Raw genomic sequence first — 27,500 nt, 5'->3', positions numbered from 1 at the left:
AGAGAGAGAGAGAGAGAGAGAGAGAGAGAGAGAGAGAGAGACTTTGCTCACTTTCTCACACCAGCCTAGTCTGTTGCCAACCGGAAAACCTTCATCCATTGTCAAACATGACAACGAGACAATTCGCTTTGCGAAGCCCAGCCCCACAGTTCACAAGCAACAACAGCACCATTTTGCAATAATTCATCTCTGACGCGTTTTCGAAGCCGAAGGTTTATGACGAAAATTAATGACGAAAACGACGATGCAATAAGAAAATTGCGCTTTATTTCAAGGACGTCGGGCTGAAATTCCTTTTCTAAATTTGTAAGAATTTAGGATCGAAATCCAAGTTGTTTTTTCTTGTTATAAATAACATTGTCAGCGGAAAAGGATGCTGGACAATCATTCTATATCCGTCATAGGAAGCTGCAGTTATACTAATAGTCTTGGTGAAGGAATCCAAATGATGTCAGTGTAAATATATATTACAATATATTTATAAAAAACGGGAGCTTTCGAGAACGGGAAAATACGATACATCAGTATTCCATTTCCAACAGAGATCTTTCCCACACGTAAACATGATGATAATTTAGGTTCCTTACTTCAGATTTGTCCCGTCAATCATGCAAACTTTTCTGGGCCCCCTAGGGGGTAGCTCCGTCCGTGCACCTCGCGCTGTGCGCTGTAGGCATTACTTGCGGTTCTTAGCAGCGTCCATTCGGCCCCTAGCTGCAATACCTTTCACTCCTTTTACTGTATCTCCGTTCATATTTTCCTTCTTCATACTTAATTTCCACCTTCTCCTAGCAATTGTTTCATAACGCAACAACAAGGTTTTCCTCCTTTACGCCTTTCAAGCCTCCATTACTTTCAATTTCCCTTTCAGAGTTGAATGACCTCATAGGTCCCAGCGCTTGGCCCTCGGCCTACATTTCATATTCCAATTCAAATTATCATCTGGGCCTTCCTACTGCTTCTTTTACTATTCCACATCTCTCACTCACCTGATTTACTGCCTCTCTTCCCTTGTCGTCACCTGTCCCAACCGCCCCAAGCCTCAGAGACAGGGCGTAAATATTAACAATAACAATAACTCCATTTTGGAGGTGACTCTGGCTTAACATTCGCGGCAGGGAACCGCTGTATCATTTTCCTCGCGTCGACTTGACTAAATACCTCCCGTCACCGATAACAATTTCCCCCAAAACGATTCCTGAAGATTAACCTCAAAATATACGACAAACAACGGGCGAGCCAACGAAATTGACGGGGGGACCCACCCCCCATACACACAAACACACACACACATCCCCTGTCATTATCCAATAATTGCTTGCATTTAGTCGAGGGGGGAAATTCAACCAATCTTTTGACTTCGTCTCTCCTTTTTTTTCCTTTCTTCTTCTTCTTCTTCCTTCAGTCCCTAAACAGCACCCATCACATTCTTCGCCCTACGATGAGGCTCGTTAATGACAACATCCGTCGGAAAATTGGAGTCGGGAAAAGACGGATAATCGGCGGGGGGGTAGGTTGGGGGGCGGGGTTTCTCGCCCCCCTAAATCAAGAACAGCCAGTGATTTTATTATTTTTTTTTACCTCTAAGCCTGATGATAATGGATATTCCTTTATTTACTGCTCGAATGCGTATTTTCGTGAGGTTTCAGTTTTCTAAGCAGTCTGGGATTATTATTTTTTGTCTTTACTTTTCATTAGGCGTTCCTTTTTGTTTATCAAGGTTTAAGTCAAGTTGTTTTTTCTGTTGTTGTGAAAGACAAGGATTGATAATTCGGTATAATCCATATTTACTAAAAGAACAACGAACAGGATCCCCTAACAGGATATGAATGAAAGAGGTACTGGGAACTGTTTTTCTAAATTATTATTATTATTATTATTATTATTATTATTATTATTATTATTATTATTATTATTATTATTATTATTCAAGCTTCCAAAGATTATAATGGTGTTCATTAGACAAAAGTAACAGAAGGTAAAGGGAAATATAGAAAGAGATCAGTTATTCGGAGAGAAAAATAAATTACACTGATAAATAAATGGATAAAATGCAAGTAAATTTTTACAATACAAGGAGAATTGCTTTAGGGTAGTAATGCGGTACACCTTCGCTTTTTGAAGTTCCAATTAAACAAGGGATCATGATGTAATTTTTTTTATCTTAATTTTTGTGCGCATGCGCAGCAAAGTAAAAACAAAAATACTCAGTGAATGAAGATATTTATTTTGTTTGTTTCAAAAATATGACAAAATTTCTTTAGCACCCCTTTCCCACAAATCCCACACCCAAAATAGGAAAAATTCGCGCAGTATTGTTACTTACGCTAAAGAACTAAGGGCTAAAACTCTAGACATCATTTTTATGGTGCGCATGCGTAGCAGTGCAAAAAAAAAAAAACTCCAGATGAAGACGTTCATTTTATTTCCTTATAAAATATGACGAAACATCTTTATGTTCCTCCCAAAAAATGCAAAAAATCGCGCAGTATTGTTATTTAGGCTAAACAACTAAGACCTAAAACTCGGGGAAATTTTTTTTTTTCTGTGCGCATGCGTAGCAGAGCAAAACCAAAACCGTTCCAAATGAAGATATTAATTTTATTTGTTTCTAAAATATAACAAAATAGCTTTATAACCCTGCCGAAAATGGCAAAAAAAAAAAAAAAAAAAAATTAAGCACACTATAGTTACTTGTGCTAAAGAACTAAGCACTAAAAACTAAAAAAAAAACACAAAAAAAAAGTAAAAAATGCACTGAAGTCTCTTCGGCGCAATCGAGTTTCTGCAGAGCGTATAATCAAGGCCACCGAAAATGGATCTATCTTTTGGTGGTCTCGGTATAATTCTGTATGAACCGTGGCCCATGAAACTTTAACCACGGCCCGGTGATGGCCTACCAACATCGTTGCCAGAAGCACTATTATGGCTAACTTTAACCTTAAATCAAATAAAAACTAATGGGGCTAGAGGGCTGCAATTTGGTATGTTTGATGATTGGAGGGTGGATGATCAACATACCAACTTGCAGCCCTCTAGCCTCAGTAGTTTTTATGATCTGAGGGGGGACAGAAAAAAGGGCGGACCGATAGACAAAGCCAGCACAATAGTTTTCTTTTCAGAAAACTGAAAAGAAGCAGCTAAATTCACGACCCGAGGGTAATTTGCTGCAAGGACTCGACCTACATACGATTCCCTCAGCGTCTCAGAGGCCACGTAATCGGAAAGTTTCTCTGCTTTAATCGTGTTAGCGTTCGGGGTCAAGCAAGCAACTGTCCCAACAGTCGAGGACATTATGTGCCTCTCTCTCTCTCTCTCTCCACATAAAATAGCTTCATTGTTCTAAGATCAAATCAGTTTATCAGAGATAGACTTTATGTGCTTCTCTCTCTCTCTCTCTCTCTCTCTCTCTCTCTCTCTCTCTCTCTCTCCACACAAACACAATGGAGTAATTTCTTTGCTTCAACCCTGTCAAAGATCAAGTTAAATAAATCGTCAAATAAAAGAGAGAGAGAGAGAGAGAGAGAGAGAGAGAGAGAGAGAGAGAGAGAGAGAGAGAGAGAGAGATCCAAACACAACAGAAAAGTGTCTTTGGTTTAATCTTTCAAAAATCAATTTAAATACCTAGTCAAATAAAGTGATCAGAGAGAGAGAGAGAGAGAGAGAGAGAGAGAGAGAGAGAGAGAGAGAGAGAGAGGGTTGCTCTCTTTCTCACACAAGCTCCCGTGAACATCTAAAGGTGTTTGTGCAAACATTTCCAAAGTATTGCCTACTTTATTTCGTCTAAAGTGGAGAGAGAGAGAGAGAGAGAGAGAGAGAGAGAGAGAGAGAGAGAGAGAGAGAGAGAGAGAGAGTAGTTTCAACGCCTCATGTCCTCATCAGTACTGCCGTCATTCACCTGAACATTAAAGCCTATTTCTGAGTGTTTTGGGCCAATGAAAGTCACCCTGGATAATTAGATGTTATGAACATGAAGAAGTTAAGCACCAAACTCCCTGGCTGAGATTTTGTCACGAAACCTAATTAAAAAGGATCATAAAAGGGGATCCCCGTAGTGGGGTAGTGCCGTCAATGCACCTCATGTGGTGCACTGTAGGCATTACTTACGGATCTTTGCAGCGTGCCTTCGGCCCCTGGCTGCAACCCCTCCAATTAAACCTTTCAAACCTTTTACTGTCAATTTCCATTTCAGCGCTGAATGACTTCATAGGTCCCAGAGCTTGGCCTCTGGCCTAAATTCTATGTTCAATTCAGTTCATAAAAGAGGATACAGTAATGTTTAGCAGTTAAAATACAGAACGAGGATCTTTTTACGGCTTATTACAGTAGTAGCATTAGATCCGGTCTTATCAATTATTTTTCGCATAACATTAATTTGTCTTCAAATTTTGAGATTACAAATGACAATATGGTGCTTTTTCGGTCAATCAATACTGCTTCATCCTAACAATATTCCTAAATATCGACAATTAAGAAATGCTTTTGAAGATTTTTTTGTAGTCAAAATAAAAGCAAAATAAAAATACAGATGGGAGCAGCCGAGGACTTTCATATGAAAACTAGATTTTTTAGCAAGTTTTTAGGGATGAAGTTGCGGCTCCTACGCCCTTTTTTCTTGGCTCCAGCAGGTGAGTGTATTCATCTACAGCTAGTGGTCTGGTGGGCAGTATATACTGGGAGCGATCCACGGACCTAGTAAGCGCAAGCATCAGTTTGGCTGATCTCACTTTTTACACACACACATACTGTATAAATGTATATACATATAATGCATATATATATACATAAATTACATGTACTGTATATATATATGTTATATATAATCTATATACAGTACATAAAATTCAACTAAAGCGCTACACCTTACTCAGGAATCGAACCAATTTCTTTTTCCGGTGAGGAGAGTATCACGGCAATTGGGCCGCATTTAAAAACACTTGCGTGTGTATGCAAACATGATCCAAGTATATACTGAGTGTGAACTCTAGATAGTAAATTCTGACCGTGGATTTAACGTCGATGTTAGTGATGTAATGGCGATGTTATATATTAAAAAAAAATCACGTAAAATGATAAACATTGTAAATGACGTAGCGAGATTATTTCCTTTTGAAGTCTTCATTCCTTTCTGTTTAGTGCTTTTATGTCAGTAATTTGAAGTACAAGTTAGGTATGTACATTTTTGTTTTCTGTAAAAGAAAACTATTGTGCCGGCTTTGTCTGTCCGTCCGCGCTTTTTTTCTGTCTGACCTCAGTGCTTAAAATCTACTGAGGCTAGAGGGCTGCAAATGGGTATGTCAACATTCCACCTTCCAATCATTAAACAAATTGCAGCCCTCTAGACTCAGTAGTTTTTATTTTATGAAAGACAGATCTATTTTCGGTGGCCTTGATTATACCCTGTACAGGAAACTCAACAGCGCCGAAGAAACTTCGGCGCATTTTTAACTTGTTTACAATCGTAAAAGAAAGACTGGACCAACTGGAAATCACACAACGTATATCCAAATTATTATGCTGGCTCTACCTTGTTGTTTCGCATGAAACTGAAGCTAACAGACAGCAAAAACAACAGCAAAAATAGCATAAAAACAACAATGATATTTGGAAGTCGAAAAATCTGTTCAACAGCTGGAATATACAAAAAGTAAATCCATATTATACTGACAATTCCTTGTTATTTCGTATGATATTGAAACTAATAAGCAGCAAAAACAACAGCAAAAATAAAAAACAACAAAAACAACAATATTTGGAAGGAGGAAAACTGACCCCCAGCTGTAAGTGAAGGCGAATGACCGAGGCGGCCGAATCTTGCTTCATTTCACTAAGCTTCCTCCTGCAATTTGGCGAGTGCTAATCCTTTTGAATCTAGGTGGAGCACAGAGGCATACTAAGTATCTCACAGGTTACACGCAGAGAGAGAGAGAGAGAGAGAGAGAGAGAGAGAGAGAGAGAGAGAGAGAGAGAGAGAGAGAGAGAGAGAGAGAGAGTTTATTAGGCGAATGGTATCACCAAGATAGGGGGAGGATTACTTCTTCGAGGTCTTACCACTTTTAATAATTTTAATTATTTTAAAGAGAGAGAGAGAGAGAGAGAGAGAGAGAGAGAGAGAGAGAGAGAGAGAGAGAGAGAGAGAGAGAGAGAGAAAGTTTATTAGGCGAATGGTATCACCAAGATCGGGAGAGGATTACTTCTTCGAGGTCCTACCACTTTTAATCATTTTAATTATTTTAATAGAGAGAGAGAGAGAGAGAGAGAGAGAGAGAGAGAGAGAGAGAGAGAGAGAGAGAGAGAGAGAGAGAACACAACATTCATTGTCTTTCAATACAGCAAAAGGAAGCTAAAATGAGGCAAATTCTTTCAAACCCACCGGCTGAAGCGGTTGTCATATCACTCAATGTCTTGTTATTGATACTGCAAAGGTGTCGAAACAGCTGTCATGTTTGCCAATGTTCATTATCAATACTGCAAAACCTAAGTCGGAAGAGTTGTCATGTCAGCCGCGCGCTGTTCTATTACTGCTAAACCAGTCATGAACAGCCTTCACGACAACCATGTGGTTATTATTACCCCAGCAAAAAAAAAAAAAGTCATGTCAACATTGTGAATTATATAGTTGTTCCCTAATCAACAAAGCTGTCATATCAGCCATAAGATATTAAAGTGCAATAAATTAAGATTATTGCTGAAAAATCAGTAAAAATAGCTGTCATGTCAAATAAATTAAGATTATTGCTGAAAAATCAGTAAAAATAGCTGTCATGTCAGTCATATTAACTTCGCACTGTTACTACAATATTTGCAAGTCACAGCCCAAACAACTGTCACGACAAAAACGAAATTCGTGAACCCAGCGGAGCATAAACAGCAAAACCTAACAGCATTTCACGGCTGGATAAGCCTTAAATCAGCGTCAAATATCAAAATCCCTTTTTCGGTTATGATTTTCCATGAGGAATTTTCATTTGTCAGGCGAAGTATTTTTTTTTCTCTTATCATTACAGATGAAAACCCGCGAGACTCGCCTGGCTGGTAGATTACTGTATGTGAGTGACGTTACATCTAGAACCTCTCGCCATAGCTTGAATTATCATCATAGTTCTCTGTCATCTTGAAAAATGGTTAATAACACTTTGCTTTCATTCTTCTACGAGGTCTAAGGGTTCAGTGAATTTGAACATGAATAAAAATTTATGCCAAGAGCCAAGCGCTGGGACTTACGAAGTCATTTAGAGCTGAAAGGGAATCAGAGTAAAGAAGGTCTTACAGGTGTAACAGGAGGCAGGCCTCGCAGTTTCACTGTGAAATAATTGTTAGGAGTTGGTGAAAAGTAAGATGGAAGAAACACGGAGGTACTGTAAAAGGAATGAAAAGGGTAGCAGCTAGGGGCTAATGGGACGCTGCAAAAAACCTTAAGTAATGCCTACAGTGTGCTGCGTGAGGTGCACTGATGGCACTGCCCCCCCGCGGGGTGTCACCTTCAAAAATGTTAACCCCATTTTCTAGGTAAAAGAGGCTACAGTTTTATGATAAATAACTCTGAACTAAGAACGCCCAGTATACTCGCAAACTGTTCGCGTGGCCCCAATAATTATATCATATTTGTTCTCTCATGAACCACTTATTAATATCTTCATTATCCGTCCTGTCACAATCCTTGCAAAATACATGACATTCAGGCAGTTCCAGAAGTAAGATTAAATTGCGCTTTCACGAATAATCTCAGATGCTTAATATATAATCGTGCAATTCTTCAATTTTCACGAGCTGAAAAGACAGCTTTTCTCCAATTACTGACAATATTAAATTTTGACAATAATCTTTACTGCAATAACATCAGTTTCTGACAATAATCTTTATTGAATGGTGTTCTTCTCTTTAAGCATGGATCATCTTAGGCAGTCTGCAATGAATGATTAACGATACACGACCCTCAAGATGTAAACAAGATCTTCCAGTGTTTATTAAATCCATGGTAGGATTGGGGGACTGGTGAAGAGAGAGAGAGAGAGAGAGAGAGAGAGAGAGAGAGAGAGAGAGAGAGAGAGAGAGAGAGAGAGAGAGAGAGAGTTGACTGAAAAAATTTTTAAATAATTAAGTCCAGTAAGGTGTTCTGATATACCCCACTACATCTCAATCACATTTGACACAAATTCTCCGTCAAGAAACATCAACTGTTAACTGATCTTTAACCTAAGTGAGAGAATGTTCATTATGTAAGTGCTACAAGATAATTCGTGCATTATCCCAAAAGAATAACCAGGAATAAATAAATAAATAAATAAATAAAGAATGAGAGCGATGAGGTCCTGCCACCTACAACCTACACAACATCACCTTTAAATTCATCTCCAGAGTATTTTCTCCGCTACATCTTTCCTTTTCCTTCGATTCATTTCCTACATTCCTTTCCCCCGCCGCCCCCGGTCTCGTGGTTTCACTAATTCCTAAGGTTTCTTTCATTTCGTTCAGTTTATGTCAGATTTGACCTCGTCTTTCCTCTGATTTGACCTCGTATGCTCTGGTTTCACCTCGCATTTGCTCTGAATTGACCTTGTATTTGCTATGATATGACCTCGTACGCTCTGGTTTGACCTCGTATGCTCTGGTTTCACCTCGCATTTGCTCTGAATTGACCTTGTATTTGCTCTGAATTGACCTCGTCTTTGCTCTGAGTTGACCTCGTATTTGCTCTGATTTGACCTGGTATGCTCTGGTTTCACCTCGTATTTGCTCCGAATTGACCTCGTCTTTGCTCTGAACTGACCTCGTATTTGCTCTGATTTGACCTCGTATGCTCTGGTTTCACCTCGTATTTGCTCTGAACTGACCTCGTCTTTGCTCTGATTTGACCTCGTCTTTGCTATGATTTGACCTCGTATGCTCTAGTTTCACCTCGTATTTGCTCTGGTTTGACGTCGTCTTTGCTTTGATTTGACCTCGTGTTTGCTCTGAATTGACCTCGTATTTGCTATGATTTGACCTCGTATGCTCTGGTTTGACCTCGTATTTGGTCTGGTTTGACCTCGTCTTTGCTCTGGTATGACCTCGTATTGCTCTGAACTGACCTCGTTTTTGCTCTGAATTGACCTAGCATTTGCTCTGATTTGACCTCGTATGCTCTGGTTTCACTTCGTTTTTTATCTGGTTTGACCTCGTCTTTGCTCTGATTTGACCTCGTCTTTGCTCTGAACTGACTTGGTATTTGCTCTGATTTGACCTGGTATGCTCTGGTTTGACCTCGTCTTTGCTCTGATTTGACCTCGTATGCTCTAGTTTGACCTCGTATTTGCTCTGGTTTGGCCTCGTCTTTGCTCTGATTTGATCTCTTCTTTGCTCAAATTTAAACTCGTCTTCGCTCTGATTTGACCTCGTCTTTCCTCTGAATTGACCGCGTCTTTGCTCTGATTTGTCCTCGTATTTGCTCTGAATTTGCCACCTATTTGCTCTGAATTGATCCCCCTATTGGTTCTGATTTGACCTCGTCTTTGCTCTGAACTGACCTCGTATTTACCTCTTATGTGGATAAATTACTTTGACACTGGTTGTAAATTTGAAATTGTATGTATAAACCTTTTGTTTAAAAGAACCAAGATGTTTGATAAAGATGGAAAGTAAAACAAAATAAACGTTCTGTAACAGATATTTGCACCGAAAAACAGTCCGTCTCCAGAGAGAGAGAGAGAGAGAGAGAGAGAGAGAGAGAGAGAGAGAGAGAGAGAGAGAGAGAGAGAGAGAGAGAATTCTGTAACAGCCCTCCACATCTTGTATCTTTGCACAAACAGCAACGACTTTCTTTCAGTGTTTACAAAAAAGATTTTAAATCCTGAAAAATATAAAATTGTATGTTTAAGGCATTTCCCCCTCGCCCTAACAACTTTACAACGCGTATGGTGGAAAATAAACACCAAGAGTTTTGGAGCTTAAAATTTCTATACGGAATTCCGACGAAAGATTAAAGCGTTTGTAGACGGCAGTCGAGAAAAAAGATAGCTTTGCTTTCACAAGATATTGCGTTTTCAAAGCACAGATTTTTCGAAAGACGAAAGGTTTGCCTGAACAAGATTTTGTCTTTTTTAAGTATGACTAGTTTTGAGATAAGAAAGTAGATTAAAGGAAGAAAACCGTGAGAATATTTGAAATGTCTTGAAACAACTTCGAATCCAACTATTGGTTTTTACTAGGGAAAAGAGAAAACATAAATAATATAGTTAGTCCTAATTGAATTAAGTAAATATTTACAGAGACTAGAATTTTCAATAGATGAATGTTTTAATGCCATTTAGGCATTATTTGCTGGTAAAATAATTGAATTAAGTAAATATTTATAGAGACTCTAGAATTTTCAATAGATTAATGTTTTAATACCATTTAGGCATTATTTGCTGGTAAAATATATCCCCAGTGCAAGCAAAGTATCAGTAATTACTATCATTTTCGTAAAAACCAGCGCTCATTATAATATCGACAGCTATTATCGCCGAAATAAGCCGATATAAAATATAGCTTTATAATGCACTCATTATATATTTTCGCTGACTAATTATCATCATAATAAATATTAAACATACTCATGCATCTCGTGGAGCGGTAATATAATGACTATATATACAAGTGTTATTCAATAATTATTACTATTTCTAAGAAAAAGTGTGAGTATTACTCGTATATTATAATTTATGTAACTTGTTAGTTTTCTGTCCGCCCTCAGGTCTTAGGGACTAGAGGGCTGCAAACTGGTATGTTGATCATCCACCCTCCAATCATCAAACATACCAAATTGCAGCCCTCTAGCTTCAGCGGTTTTTATTTTATTTAAAGTTAAAGTTAGCCATGATCGTGCATCTGACAACGCTGTAGGACAGGCCACCACCGGACCGTGGCTGAAAGTTTCATGGGCCGCGGTTCACACGCATTATACTACAGAGACCACCGAAAGATTGATCCATTTTCGGTGGCCTTGATTATACAATGTATAGAAAACTCGATTGCGCCCAAGAATCCTCGGCGCATTTTCCACTTGCTTTCGATAACGCAAATTGATAGGAATCTCCTTCAAAGAGGAATCATGAACATGTACACATACTTTCATTGAATTTATCTTTACCCAACATTTCCCCATAATTATTACATTAATTATTACATTAATTTGCCTCGTAACTGATAAATATTCCAAAATAATGATACACTGGGTAATGGATGAATAATTATCAAAATATAAGAGAATATTATTAGACAGTATTCCTTGTTTCAACGGATCGACCTAAATTGGTATTTGGACGAATAAACACTTAGGAAAGAAATATTGCCGTTTGATGAAGAATCAATGTTATACTGAGTCATTCTCTCTCTCTCTCTTCTCTCTCTCTCTCTCTCTCTCTCTCTCTCTCTCACGGTCGATAGATCGACAGTACGACACAACAACCTAATTATACTTGGTAGCAACAAAAGTATGGATATACAGAGAGAGAGAGAGAGAGAGAGAGAGAGAGAGAGAGAGAGAGAGAGAGAGAGAGAGAGAGAGAGAGAGAGAGAAGCGGCGAAATATTCTGATTACGGCCCTGTGCTGATGCAAAAGTTAACCTGGAAATTCTGTCAGAACTCAAACCACAAGGACAAATTTTTGGAGGACAATCGGCTCGAGTATTAGCACCCAATAACCAGCCTCTTTCTTGAAGTAGAGCGTCTTTCTGTTAGTGGTCAAGCGACGTCTGGTACTTTCAGAAAAACTCAGTAACCAGGATTTCTGTACTTTCAGAAAGACTCAGTAACCAGACTTTCTGTACTTTCAGAAAAACTCAATAACCAGGATTTCTGTACTTTTAAAAAACTCAGTAACCAGGATTTCTGTACTTTCAGAAAGACTCAGTAACCAGAATTTCTGCACTTTCAGAAAAACTCAGCAACCAGAATTTCTGTACTTTCAGAAAAACCCAATAACCAAGATTTCTGTACTGTCAGAAAGATTCAGTAACCAGACTTTCTGTACTTTCAGAAAAACTCAGTAACCAGGTTTTCTGTACTTTCAGAAAGACTCAGTAACCAGACTTTCTGTACTTTCAGAAAAACTCAGTAACCAGGATTTCCGTACTTTCAGAAAAACTCAATAACCAAGATTTCTGTACTTTCAGAAAAACTCAGTAACCAAGATTTCTGTACCTTCAGAAAAACTCAGTAACCAGACACTCTGTACTTTCAGAAAAACTCAGTAACCAGAATTTCTGTACTTTCAGAAAAACTCAGTAGCCAGGATTTCTGTACTTTCAGAAAACTCAGTAACCAGGGTTTCTGCACTTTTAGAAAAACTCAGTAACCAGGGTTTCTGCACTTTTAGAAAAACTCAATGACCAGACTTTGTATATTTTCAGAAAAGACTTAACAGCCAGGCTCTTTCTGGAAGTAATCAAAAGACCTCTGGTACTTGCAGCAAAGGACTACATAACCAGACTCCTTCTGTACTTTCAGAAAACTACTTAATAACCAGTCTCTCTCCAGAAGTAATCAAACCACGCCTGGTACCTGAAGAAGAAGAAGAAGAAGATCTGAAGGCCATGTTAAGCCTTCGTAATTCCATCTGTAGAGCCAAACGAACCGAACCAAACTGGAATCCACAGAGAGACCGACAACATCACATTGTCTTGGGGATCTGATCAGCGAAGCTACAACAGACTCACTACATAATCTAAAGGGAGTTTGCCCTTACATAATCTAAAGGGAGTTTGCATTTTGGGGCTTTCATCTGGTTTAATGAACAGCGTTTACATTCTGCTGAAAGGAATTTCCATTCACACTGATGAATACAGCAGTTATACCGTTGAAGGGCGCTTGAACTGGGGTTGATGAACATCGTTTAAGCTCTTCCAGGGAGGCTTTCATTTGTAGACAACACAATTTCAGCTATCTAGAAACGGTTAAAACAGGTCACACTGAAAAGGGAATTAATGGGAATTATCAAAATATCAACTGTGGAAATGATCAACACAGTCATGTGTGTAGTAGTAATAAATTTATATTTCACATCGGGATCGAACCAATGGCTCTCCAATGAAATCTTTATTGTTTCATTCTGTAATTCTAAAGCAGGATTGGAATACATGACATTAATTCGCCATAAACTTTCTGAATGAAAAAACTAAGGGCAAGCAGTCTCTGAAAAAGTAAATGCCATTAACATATTTCTGGATCCTTGACACTAAAAACAAGTAAAAAATGCGCTGAAGTTTCTTCGGCGCAATCGAGTTTTCTTTCCGGTGGTGGCCTCAGCCACGGCCGATAAAACTCTCAGTCGTGACCTATGAAACTCAGCCACGATCCGGTGGTGGCCTATGTTGTTGGTATCTATAGCGCTGCCAGAAGTACGATTATGGCTAACTTCAACCTTACATAAAATAAAAACTGCTAAGGTTAGAGGGCTGCAATTTGGTATGTATGATGATTGGAGGGTGGATGATCAACATACCAATTTTCAGCCCTCTAACCTCAGCAGTTTTTAAGATATGAGGAAAATTACAAGTGGAAGTCTGGATATTTATTTTGTATTTCCTACATTTTCTGGATTCTGACATATTCCTGTGGAAACAAAACGTGCTAAAAAGTTTTTAGCAAAAACCATAATAAAATGACCGAAGGAAAAGTTATAAAAATTTTTTTTTGCATTCATCGATTCCTCTTTCATTTAACCCTTCCATCTCATTCGAATTCCTTTATTCTGCTGAAAAAAAAAAGACTCACTAAACTTGAAATTAAGCTTTCTCTGCCCTCATCCAACCTGACATTTAAACCAGGACGAACCGAAACCTTCTCCTGTGTCGCTATTTAGCTGTAGGTTGGTACAGATCGGCTTTAAGAACTGATGAATTAATCCCGCTTTGCTTTGCATGGCCTTGGAAGAGTGCTGGTTTGTCCTGAATGATGCCGAACGCTTCACCTTTTCGCTGAATCATTTCTGTGAGCTGTGGAGGGAAAACAAACGTAAAATGAAATGTGTTTTCGTGTGGCATTCTGTCAATCATCTCACGAATTTCAGAGCTAATGTATTCGAGTTATCGTAAATAAAAATATTGCCAAATGCTTTATCTTTCCGTTAAATCATTTCTGCAAGATCTGAAGGGAAATGAGGATAAAAAAGAGGTATTTTCGCGTGGCATTCTTTATCATTCATCTCACGAACTTCATTGCTAATGTATTCAATTTATTGTAAAAACAAAACCAAAAATTAAGGCGGTTCTGAATCTTTTCGTTAAATAATTTCTGTAAGTTCTGAAGGGAAAACGAATATATAAGGGAAACATATATCCGTTTTCCGTTCTGTCAATCATCTCACGATTTTCGGAGCTAATAAATTCCATTTATTTCATATACAATAATACATAAGCTCTGAAGAGAAACGAATACAAAAGAAAATGAATTTTCGTGTGGAAGTCTGTCAATCATATCATGAATTTCTGGGCCAAAATATATAATTTATTATAAACATAAAAAATACAGCACATTAAGATAGCTCTTCGTAAGAGATCGTTCAGACAAGTCGCCTGACATTAAACTTTCGTTATTAAAAAGACAATGTTTTCGATGTAGACGGTAAAGAGGAACTTCTCGCAGTGTTCTCGTAAGCATTTATTTTCTAAAATAATATAAATATTATCTATTATCTGTTATTATTATAAAATAATTTCTGTTGCAAATTCTAACCCCGCCCCCGTCGCAAATTCCTGAGATGTATGCTAGTACTGCACCAGCCCCGGTTGGGTTAGGTTGGTTTAGGTTAGATTATTTATGGAAAATTCAGATATGGCGTTCTGCTTTTTTCAGGGAAAGGTCCCGTACTCGGTTACCTCTCGTGAAAATGCCCCTAAGTCAACCTCCCTCACCTGCTACGAAATTGCACTAGAACTTCTTGGGCCTTATTAAATCCAAGTAGAATTTGGAAACTTCGGATAGAGGAAAAACTAAACTCATTTTAAAACTGATTCCCATCGCCCTTTCCTTTGTAACGGCTCTCCCAGGTGGACTATAACTAGGAGGTATAACTATAGTTCAATTTCACGTTTTAGAACTGATTTATAGTGATTCAAGAAGGATTTCCAACATTTCTCTCTCTCTCTCTCTCTAACATTTGACGTCTGAAATATGACTTGACAACATGAAGTTCTCATCAAAGTTTATTAGGCATCAAGTGTTAGAGAGAGAGAGAGAGAGAGAGAGAGAGAGAGAGAGAGAGAGAGAGAGAGAATTGGTGGAAGTCCTTCTTGATGAGAAATTAATGTTATGTTAAGAGTCATTTCTCTCTCTCTCTCTCTCTCTCTCTCTCTCTCTCTCTCTCTCTCAATAACCTGCTTCCTAAGGGAATCAGGTGTCAGCTGGATGTCCCAGATTATCATCTAATCTCCTCTCGTCAAAATTCATCAGGAAATTCATTAAGGAGCGATTAATGGATCTCAGTTATTAAAGTGACATACAAGCGAGTCATAAAGCAAAAAAAAAAAAAAAGTATAAAATGCGCATTAGTTTCTTCGGCGCAATCGAGTTTTCTGTACAGCGTATAATCAAGGCCACGAAACTAAATCTATCTTTCGGTGGTCTCTGTATAATGCTGTATGAGCCGCGGACCATGAAACTTTAACCAAAGCCCGGTGGTGGCCTGTCCTATATCGTTGTCAGACGCACGATCGTGGGTAACTTTAACATTAAATAAAATGAAAACTACTGAGGCTAGACGGCTGCAATTTGGTGTTTGATGATTGGAGGGTGGGTGATCAGCATACCAACTTGCAGCCCTCTAGCCTCAGCAGTTTTTAAGATCTGAGGGCGGACAGAAAAAGCGCGGACGGACAGACAAAGCCGTCACAATAGTTGTCTTTTACAGAAAACTAAAAAAAATGGAAGCTGTTCGTTCACTAGGGAAAATGGCATTTAATGGAAATTCAACAGTGATCGTCTGCTTACTGGAAGAAAATAGTTCACTATGAAACACGGGGCAATAAATAGTACCATTACTTAAGCAACAAATAACATTTAACTCCAAACAATCTAGGTTAAAGTAAAAAAAAAAAAAAACACCTTAGGTTAAAGCAACAAAAATACTATGTTAAAGTAAAAAAAAAAACACTTTAGGTTAGTTAAAGAACACTTCAGGTTAAAGTAAAAAAAAAAAACTTTAGGTTACAGTAAAAAAACCTTTACATTAAAGTAAAAAAACACTTAAGGTTAAAGTAAAAAAAATAGGTTAAAGTAAAAAACACTTTAGGTTAAAGTAAAAAAAACTTTAGGCTAAAGTAAAAAAAACACTTTAGGTTAAAGTAAAAAAAAACTTTAGGTTAAAGTAAAAAAAATTTAGGTTAAAGTAAAAAAAAACTCTAAGTTAAAGTAAAAAACCACTTTAGGTTAAGTAAAAAAACACCTTAGGTTCAATAAAAAACTTTAGGTTAAAGTAAAAATAAAATTTAGGTTAAAGTAAAAGAAAATTATTGATTATAAAGATATTGCAGAAGAATTCACTTGAACAATACAATTCTTATAATATTTCAAAATATTAATATTTTAAAATCTCAATATTTTAAATGCAAATTTTGTAAAAGCAAGTCTCAGGGCCAACAACTCAACATTGCAAGCTGGAAGTATCCAATAACGAAATCTGAAATGAAGTTAGTCAAATATTAGCGCATATGCGTGTGTATGTATGTATGTATATATGTTTATGTATGCATACATATATATATATATATATATATATATATATATATATATATATATATATATATATATATATATATATATATACATACACATATACACATACACATACACGCACACACACCACATACACAAAACATGAATAACTAAAAGAAGAGTAATCTCCCGGAGTAATTTCTAAGGGCCGACATTGTTTACATCGCGCGCCATGCATTAAGAAAATTAGCTACTGCTTCATGCCTTAAAAGGACGTTGAGGCATAAAAAAGTAAATCTTGCTAAATATGAGATTCATGGTAAAAGCGAGGCACAATGGATTTCGTCAATTTTCTTCAAAATCGTGAGAATTTTTTTAGTCTTCTGAAAAGAAAACTATTGTGCCGGCTTTGTCTGTCCGTTGGCACTTTTTTCTGTCCGCCCTCAGATCTTAAAGACTGCTGAGGCTAGAGGGTTGCAAATTGATATGTTGGTCATCCACCCTCCAAACATCAAACATACCAAATTGCAGCCCTCTAGCCTCTGTAGTTTTTATTTTATTTAAGGTTAAAGTTAGCCATAATCGTGCGTCTGGCAACGATATAGGCCATGCCACCACCGGGCCGTGGTTAATGTTTGTGGGGCCGCGGCTCATACAGCATTATACCGAGACCTCCGAGAGATAAATCTGTTTTCGGTGGCCTTGATTATATGCTGTAGTGGCCGTACAGAAAACTCGATTGCGCCGAAGAAACCTCGGCGCATTTTTTGTTTTGTTTTTTTAGTTCCCGCATGGCACTTTTTTGTACCTCATATTTTACGTAGATGGTAAGAATTCTGAGAAAATTATATTTTACCTGCCTTTGGAGCCTTTTTTTTTATCTATTCATTTATTTTTTTTTTGCATATTTTTCTATTAATTAATTCATTCATTTATTTACTTAATCTTTATTTGTTCATTTCATGAACACCACATTCTTTGGAAGCTTGAATTTCAAGTCAATGAACCCTGTGGGCTTGTTCCATATGGATAGAGTTCGTCTTCTGAATATAATAATAATAATAATAATAATAATAATAATAATAATAATAATAATAATAATAACATGATTTTCGATCAAGTTTTTTGTTACTTCTGAAAGTATGAGAAATGTATATAACTGTAGATGTTTATTCATCTCAATAATAAACAAGTAAAAAATGCGCCGAAGTGTCTTCGGCGCCATCGAGTTTACTGTACAGCATATCATCAAGGACACCAAAAATAGATCTATCTTTCGGTGGTCTCTGTACAATGCTGTATGAGCTGCCGACCATGAAACTTTAACCACGGCCCGGTGGTGGCCTATCCTATATCGTGCCAGACGCACGATTATGGCTAACTTCAACCTTAAATAAAATAAACACTGCTGAGGTTAGAGGCCTGCAATTTGGTATGTTTGATGATTGGAGGGTGGATGATCAACATACCAATTTGCAGCCCTCTAGCCTCAGTAGTTTTTAAGATCTGAGGGCGGACAGAAAAAGCGCGGACGGACAGACAAAGAGGACAATAGTTTTCTTTTACAGAAAACTAAAAAGGATAAATAAAACAGACAATAACGCGAACGTTTTCTCGCCGCCTTTCAAACTTTCTCTTGAACGTTTCCCCCCAAAACAAAATCCTTTGCACTGATTCGCTCTTATTCCCGCCCCCAACAACTCTTGGTGAGTTCTCACTCTGAATAAGACGTTCATTAAAGAGTTGGAAGCCATCGAGAAAGAAACAAACTTTAGACATCTCAAAAAAGTTAAAAAAAGGTAATTAGAGTCTTTTCATTGGCGCCAGAGCTAATAAGTCTGGGCAGGTATTTTTAGAGAGGTTTCAAGAAGCTTTTCCTTCTCTCTCTCTCTCTCTCTGTCTCTCTCTCTCTTGGTTCACATCTTTGGAACCCGAGTTCGATTCCCGAGCGGGGATGGGAAAAAGGATTGTTTGGGCTTTTTTCCAAAAAGAATTCAGTAAGAGAGAGAGAGAGAGAGAGAGAGAGAGAGATTTAACAGACGTGAATGAGCAGTATTACGTATAAAGTGTATAATATCAAATAATAAAAAAAGGAAGGGATTGGATACGGTAAGTTTTGCTTCATTGCACTGGTGTAAAATCATTTACAAGATATTTCTCTCTCTCTCTCTCTCTCTCTCTCTCTCTCTCTCTCTCTCTCTCTCTCTCTCCCCTCCATGACAAGAACGCGTAAACATCACCACAATTTAGAAAATTGGGAAATATTCCTTTTCATTATAACCTAGTTATTTCTCATTGTCAAGGGCATTTAGGTTCATTCTGCGAAGAGATCGGAATATCTATTCTAACAGAATATTTATTTTAATCTTTATTCTAATATTCATTATTTCAAATACTTTCCTTCTGTAATTGCTCAGTAACTTATGGCACTGTAACCTTTTTCCTCAGGCGGGTAACTGGTTTTATTCGTCTCTCGAGGCAACTTTCTGGAGGTCATTAGTGCGGGTTAGAAAATTCTCGTTGTCAACCGGGCCCTCCCCACCCCCACGCCTCAATCTTCTCCCACATTATTTACAAACACGTACCCTGTTGTTCAATAATAAAGTTGGCAAATCTTAAACAGAAAGTATATTTACATAAAATATTAATAAGTACTTTTCAAATTACCTTTAATAACTCATTATTCGGTCATATTTCTGAAGATAAAAGCCAGGTAAAAATTTCACCGAGTCATATGATTTTATGACAAGGTCACGGCAGATTGAAGCTTTCGCGATACTTATGGAAAAACTTATGGGGTTTAATGACGAACAGTTTTACACGACTGTGTGACTAGATTATTCAAGATGGCGCAAAATATGACGGAAAATGGAGCGTGACTGTGATTACGTAGTGTCAGAGTGCCAAGGTTTCTGGCAATTAATATTTAGTATTATCAAATTCATCCGATAACCCTCAGGTCAGTTAGGGCAAAACAGTTCGCAATGAACACTCCCACAGGGGAAACTTCAGCATCTGGGCGAGTAAAAATCAAAATACTACTTATAAGAAGAAGTGGGGAATGTCAATAGCGGAGAATTGCTGCAAGCAGAGAATATCAACAGCGGAGAATTGTGCAAGCGGAGAATATCAATAGCAGAGAATTGCTGCAAGTGGGCAATATCATTAACAGAGAATATCAACACTGGAGAATTGCTGAAAGCGAAGAATATCAACAGCAGAAAATTGCTGCAAGTGAAGAATATCAACAGCAGAAAATTGCTGCAAGCAAGGAATATCAACAACGGAGAATTGTGCAAGCAAGGAATATCAATAGCAGAGAATTGCTGCAAGCGGGGACTATCAATAGCGAAGAATTGCTGCAAGCGGGGAATATCAGCAGTGAGGAATTGCTGCAAGCGGGGAATACCAACAGCGGAGATTGCTGCAAGCTGAGAATATCAGTATCAGAGAATTTATCAACAGCGGAGAACTGCTGCAAAAGCTAGTATAAGAATTTTTCAGCAAAAAAAAAATATAGCAAAAAGTGAAAAGGTGAATTAAATTAGCCTTTAGTAAAAAAAAAAAAAAAGTCCAATATTCTCGCACCAGAGCGTGAGCATAGCCCCCAAGGGCCTTGTGTCTATTCTTTATTATCCAACTTAAACATTCTTTATTATACACTTAAATATACGTATGATTTAAAGGGCGTGACAGAAGCCAAAGTTGCATTTTGTCATATCACAGCTTTGGCAGCACACAAGGTCGTACGAAGAACACAATCAGGGTTAATGGCTACGTGCACACGGAAGGTGGACATAAGAATGGCTTCATGGCGTCTCATTTCTGTCGAACTTTATAATCTTCGAGAAATTTATCACATTTTCTACATTTTTTTTTTATTTTGTCGTTTATATGAATAATAAATTCGTCCGCTTTCAAATACGCTATGGCGTCATTGAATAAGCTGTAAAAACTTCTTAATAATCAGTAACCTGATAATTAAGTTACGGTCTGAACTAATCAAAGGACATTAAATTTCTAATGTGCATTTCTAACGCTGACTTAATGCAGAAAACAAAACATTCTAAAAACAGGTACAAAAATGTACGAACACTGAAAAAAGCCAACACTTTTTAGTTTTCTGTAAAAGAAACCTATTGTGCCGGCTTTGTCTGTCCTTCCGCACTTTTTCTTTCCGCGCTCAGGTCTTAAAGACTGCTGAGGCTAGAAGGCTGCAAATTGGTATGTTAATCATCCACCCTCCAATCATCAAACATAACAAATTGCAGCCCTCTAGCCTAAGTAGTTTTATTTTATTTACGGTTAAAGTTACCCATAATCGTGCTTCTGGCAACGATATAGGATAGGCCACCACCTGGCCGTGGTTAAAGTTTTATGGGTCGCGGCTCATACAGCATTATACTGAGACCACCGAAAGATTAGATCTATTTTCGGTGGCCTTCATTATACGCTGTAGCGGCTGTACAGAAAGCTCGATTGCGCCGAAGAAACTTCGACGCATTTTTTACTTGTTTAGAATTAAAATCATCTTAAAATATACATCTAATAAATCACATTTCATTTTAATACAAACATAGTAAAAGATGTGAAATCACTGCAGTCAGTATAAAAGATTAAACACAGCATGTGTAGCTGAGTTCACCCAACCTAGTAGGTATCTATTTAAATGGCGACGAGTGACGTCACGCGGTACCCTAATGAATCTCCATGGCGGGAGAGTAATCAGATCGCCGAGATCAAACAAAATGAGGTAATTATTCGCGGAAATAAATGTTTGTCTAATACGAACGAGCAAACAAGGTTTTCACGGTGTCGCTAATTACCATCACGCAGCACGACAAATTGATTTTAATTAAATCAAGCGAGTAATTTCGGAGGATAAATGTATACCAAATTAAATTCAGTTGGAATAATAATCTTCCAGTGATTACATATAATATATATTTGTATAGTATATATATATATGTATATATATATATATATATATATATATATATATATATATATATATATATATATATGTGTGTGTGTGTGTGTGTGTGTGTGTGTGTGTAGGTGTATAAATATATATTGGTATATGTATGTATACACACGCATATATATATATATACATATATATATATATATGTATATATATAATATATATTGGTATATGTATGTATGCACATGCATATATATATCATATATATATATATATCTTAGGTTCTAATTAATCGATTTAATTTTACAAAAATTGACTGAAAGACGTCACTTTCCCAGCACACAAAAGCAACAATAGTAATAATAATAATATAAATAACAATAATAATGGGGAGTTTTTAATGGATGTTTAAATATTACACCTTTTTCCCACCTGTCTCATGTTGACAACTTACGAAAATGACGCCTTATGAAAAATGAATGACTCTTGGACATATAATTTGTGAACCAAAATAAAAAAAGTCCATTTGCAACCTGATTTCCTTCATAACCCGATAACATCAGGTTACCTCCTCTTACTTCTTCCTAATGAACGAAATATTCTTAGTAAGCTTGAATTTCAAGCCAATGGCCCCTTTTGTGGGCTCGTTCCATGTGAATAGGTTTCATCAACTGAATAATAATAATAATAATAATAATAATAATAATAATAATAATAATAATAATAATAATAATAATACCATATTCTTAGGAAGCTTGAATTTCAAGTCAATGGGCCCTGTGGGCTTGTTCCATATGAATAGAGTTCATCTGCTGAATAATTAAAATAATAATAATAATAATAATAATAATAATAATAATAATAATAATAATAATAATAATATAATAATATAATAATAATAATAATACATCATATTCTTTAGAAGCCTGAATTTCAAGTCACTGGTCCCTTTGGGCTTGTTCCATATGAATAGAGTTCATCCGCTGAATAATAATAATAATAATAATAATAATAATAATAATAATAATAATAATAAAGGAATGCTCCAAAGACGATGTTTTCCAATTAGACAAACCTTCCTCATACACTCTTTCACGGAACAAACGCATGCGCGCGCTCGCGCGCTAATTAATGTACGAAGCAGCATTGTAAACTTGCTCTCCATTAATAAATAGGGTAATAAATAGGAGGATCTTAGTTTCTACAACATAAATTCTAACTAATTGCATAGCAGTGAAAGGGTTGTCCGGTAATTACTTACCAAATGAGAAATTAAGAGGCATTTTAAAATTTTTTTAAAATGCTGTGATGAAGAGTTCTGGGGCTGATACTGTTAAACTTGCAACTTATCAAATGCCGGTATATGTTAAGACGTGAGGTAGCCTGGTGGACGATGAAAGGGCAGTAGAATATATATATATATATATATATATATATATATATATATATATATATATATATATATATATATATATATATATATATATATATATATATATATATATATATATATATATACATACACACATATATATACACATATATATACATATATATATATATATATACATATATATATATATATATATATATATATATATATATATATATATGTATATATATATATATATATATATATATATATATATATATATATATATATATATAGCCTCATTAAAATCCTAACAGAAATTAAACACTTTGTACACATACTAGCTCATAATAAACCTCAAAATAAATAATGAACGTATGAATAAATCTGAAGTCTGGTGTTGCTGATAAAATATCTGAAGGAAAAGTGGATTAAGAACAAAACCTATTTACCTTAATGCCTAACCTTAATCCTAATTACCTTCATGCTCAACCTTAATCCTATTTACCTTAACGCCCAACCTTAACCCTAATTACCTTCATGTCCAACCTTAATCCTATTTACCTTAATGCCCAACCTTAATCCTATTTACCTTCATGCCAAACCTTAATCCCATTTCCCTTAATGCCCAACCTTAATCCTATTTACCTTCATGCCAAACCTTAATCCTAATTACATTCATGCCCAACCTTAATCCTATTTACCTTCATGCCAAACCTTAATCCTAATTACATTCATGCCCAACCTTAATCCTATTTACCTTCATGTCCAACCTTAATCCTATTTACCTTCATGCCCAACCTTAATCCTATTTACCTTCATGCACAACCTTAATCCTATTTACCTTAATGCCTAACCTTAGGAGGTGTTTGCTATATATCCAGTGACAGAAAGCTGCATCTAATATTTAACTCTTCAGAAGGCATCTCAAGGGATATTCTCTCTCTCTCTCTCTCTCTCTCTCTCTCTCTCTCTCTCTCTCTCTCTCTCTCTCTCTCTCTCTCTCTTTTTCAAGACATTCACCTATGGATACAGCCCGAGTTACGTAAATACATCGACAACGCAGAATTTTTAACTCTTCAAGATATGCTCTCTCTCTCTCTCTCTCTCTCTCTCTCTCTCTCTCTCTCTCTCTCTCTCTCTCTCTCTCTCTCTCTCTTTTCAAGACCTTCACCTAAGGATACAGCCCAAGTTACGTAAATACAGCGACAACGCAGAATTATTAACTCTTCAAGGGATACTCTCTCTCTCTCTCTCTCTCTCTCTCTCTCTCTCTCTCTCTCTCTCTCTCTCTCTCTCTCTCTCTCTCTGTCTTTTCAAGACCTTCACCTAAGGACACAGCCCGACAACGCTGAATTAATCTCTCGCTGGAATAGGGAGGACAAATATACTCTCTTCAAAAGGTCGTCAAACGGTGGAGAGATCTGATCTTTTTATTATTATTATTATTATTATTATTATTATTTGTAAATTAAATTAGTAAAACCCTTTGATTCACGTTTAACAGATATGCTTTGGATGTTTATTGTGATTCAGTTTAATAGAACATTCGCATCTTATGTTGAAAGGTGAAAATAGTATTACACTGATGAGCTGAGAGTGAAGAACACGAAATAATATAAGGGGGAATTAGATTAGAGAGAGAGAGAGAGAGAGAGAGAGAGAGAGAGAGAGACTTCTTCCCCTTATGAATGCAAACAATGAACAATCTTGACGGAATCAAATTTGGGTCGCTGAAGACTAACTGTATTATGAATTCATATCTGTGACGAATACCTTATGGAATAATTGCAAGTCACAGAATCTACAGTATCTCATGTAGGGATTTATGTAGGCATATGATCCTCTTTAATTTGACCTTTAGCTGTAACATTTAGTTTTTTTGAGCGGCAGTTTCTATTCAATTAAATTTGTGTTTGCATAATTTTTGTTACTTTAACTGTTTTGTGAAACTTTCGTACGTTTGTCATTACAGCTTTTGAGTGGCTGTTTTTGTCAATGTACATTTATTTTTTTTATATTATTTAAAAGCAAATGGGTGTTACAGACTAATACACGCACAAACAAAGCCACTCCAACATCCTCTAAAAACATAACAGACACCTCACACGTCTTGAACTGTCGACCTAACCGCTCAACTATCCTCGCTGCTGGGAGAAAGGGAGCTGGTGATTGGTACGAAACATGTACACATGCGCTACCGGGGTCTAAGCGATGTCAGGCAGGGCAGCCGATCGAGACTACGGTCTACCCCAAAGCCAAATCAAAGTCCTTCAAAAGAAGGCATCGTGCTTAGCCCATACAAAAAATGGGAAAAGCACGTTAAAAGAAGAAGAAGAAGAAGAAGAAGAAGAACTGAATTAATCGTTTTGTGAAATTTTCGTTCCCTTTTCATTAAATCTTTAATTACTTTGTTGCTCCAGAATCATACTTTTTATTCCTCGTATTCATCAAACTTTTTAATGGTCCTCTGTTGCACTTCAATTATGCTTTGGGCGATGTTTTTGTTGTTCTTTAATTAAAGGCCGTGGCACCTCCCGCCCCACCTCCCCCGCCGCGGCTCTCTGCTCTCAGAGAAGAATTCATTTGCATATCCGATTTCCGCATCCGGACGATGGCGTCGGATACACAGGAGGCAAAACAACAACAAAACCATCAAAATAGTATTTTTTTTATCGCGAATATACGGTTTGAATAAAAAAAGGGAAAATGCATTTTGGAACGTTAAAGGTTATATCTACTGAATAATAATAATAATAATAATAATAATAATAATAATAATAATAATAATAATAATAATAATAATATTGTTGTTCAAGATTATCTCAAATTTGCAAAATGCACTTAGCAACGTCAAATGTTTCATTTGCTAATAATAATAATAATAATAATAATAATAATAATAATAATAATAATTACATTGTTGTTCAAGATTATCTCAAATTTGCAAAATGCACTTAGCAACGTCAAATGTTTCATCTGCTAATAATAATAATAATAATAATAATAATAATAATAATAATAATAATAATAATAATAATAATAATAATAATAATATTGTTGTTCAAGATTACTTTGAATTTACGGTATTTGAATAAAAAAGGATCACTGTGTCCTTTACTTGGAGAAATGTCAAGCTCTTTTTATTATAACTGACATTTTAAGAGCAAGTATCACTGTGTCCTGTACTTAGAGAATATTAAGCTCCTTTTTATTTTAGCTGATATTTTAAGAGTAAGGATCACTGAGTCCTTTCCTTGGAGAATTATTAAGCTCTTAACATTATAATGGATATTTTAAGGGTAAGGATCACTGAACCCCCCCCCCTTACTTATGGAAATATTAAGCTCTTATTATTATAATGGATATTTTAAGAGCAAAAAATGGGGGAAAAATTTGGACATAACCGCAAATGGAGGCGACAGACCTGACTCCAAATGGAAGAGTTCCTCATTGGACGAAGCAAGTAAGTATACCTTAGTTTAACCAGACCACTGAGGAGCTGATTAACAGCTCTCCTAGGGCTGGCCCGAAGGATCAGACTTATTTTACGTGGCTAAGAACCAACTGGTTATCTAGCAACGAGACCTACAGCTTATTGTGGAACCCGAACCACATTATACCGAGAAATGAATTTCTGTCACCAGGAATAAATTCCTCTAATTCTTCATTGGCCGGACAGAGACTCGAACTCGGGCCTAGCAGAGTGCTAGTCGAGAACTCTACCGACTCGTCCAACGAGGAACTCCCCCGGGTAGGTACCGTTCTCAGCTAGCACTCTGCTGGCCCCGCGTTCGGTTCTCCGACCGGCCAATGAGGAATTAGAGGAATTTATTTCTGGTGATAGAAATTCATTTCTCTGCTATAAGATGGTTCGGATTCCACAATAAGCTGTAGGTCCCGTTGCTAGGTAACCAATTGGTTCTTAGCCACGTAAAATAAATCTAATCCTTCGGGCCAGCCCTCTCTAGGAGAGCTATTTTTTCCAAATGGAAGAAAGGAAAACTGAAGTATGTACAGAATTCCGCACCTTAGTAGAAATTTATGATTATGTTGGGAAACAAAATAAACTACAAGAGTGGGTCATAATATAAAACCTCGGGTTTTATCCTACTAAGAAAATATTAAAACACAAATATGTCTCCGAATGAAGAGAGGAAAACGTAAGTAAGCAGAGAATTCCACAGCTCAGCAAGAATTTATGATAAATATGGAAAACATGAAACTACAATAGTGTTTCGAAACCATTATAAAAAAATAACATCTCGTAAAGAATAGAGGAAATACATAAGTGTAGAGAATTCCACAGCTAAATCTGAAATTATTACAAAGTTAGAAAGCACAGGACACTGCGGCAGTGTGCAATAACACAAGGCCTTGCCTTTCCTAACACACCACAAAAATATAGAAAATAACAAATACACCAAATAAAAAATAAGCCGAAGTTTCTCCGGCGCGATCGAGTTTTCCATACATCGCATAATCAAGGCCACCGAAAAGATATCTATCTTTCGGTGGTCTCGGTATAATGCT

General features: G+C 36.7%; 2 protein-coding genes across 2 annotated transcripts in view; both read right to left on the bottom strand.

The window, feature by feature from the left end:
* RpS21 (ribosomal protein S21) overlaps positions 1-2,578 on the bottom strand; it is a 73,267-nt gene extending 70,689 nt beyond the window's left edge. Inside the window, exon 1 of the mRNA XM_067094258.1 lies at positions 2,568-2,578. The gene's annotated coding sequence lies outside the window, so the exon portion shown is untranslated. The remainder of the gene's footprint in view (positions 1-2,567) is intronic.
* The window catches only part of LOC136832922 (uncharacterized protein DDB_G0287625-like), a 176,797-nt gene that overhangs the window by 17,741 nt on the left and 131,556 nt on the right, over positions 1-27,500 (bottom strand). The gene's annotated exons all lie outside the window — the stretch shown is intronic.

The sequence above is a fragment of the Macrobrachium rosenbergii genome, chromosome 50 (assembly GCF_040412425.1).
Source record: "Macrobrachium rosenbergii isolate ZJJX-2024 chromosome 50, ASM4041242v1, whole genome shotgun sequence".
NCBI classification, from domain to species: Eukaryota; Metazoa; Arthropoda; class Malacostraca; order Decapoda; family Palaemonidae; genus Macrobrachium; species Macrobrachium rosenbergii.
The sequence above is the reverse complement of the archived record's forward strand: the minus strand, read 5'-3'. Positions and strand labels throughout refer to the sequence as shown.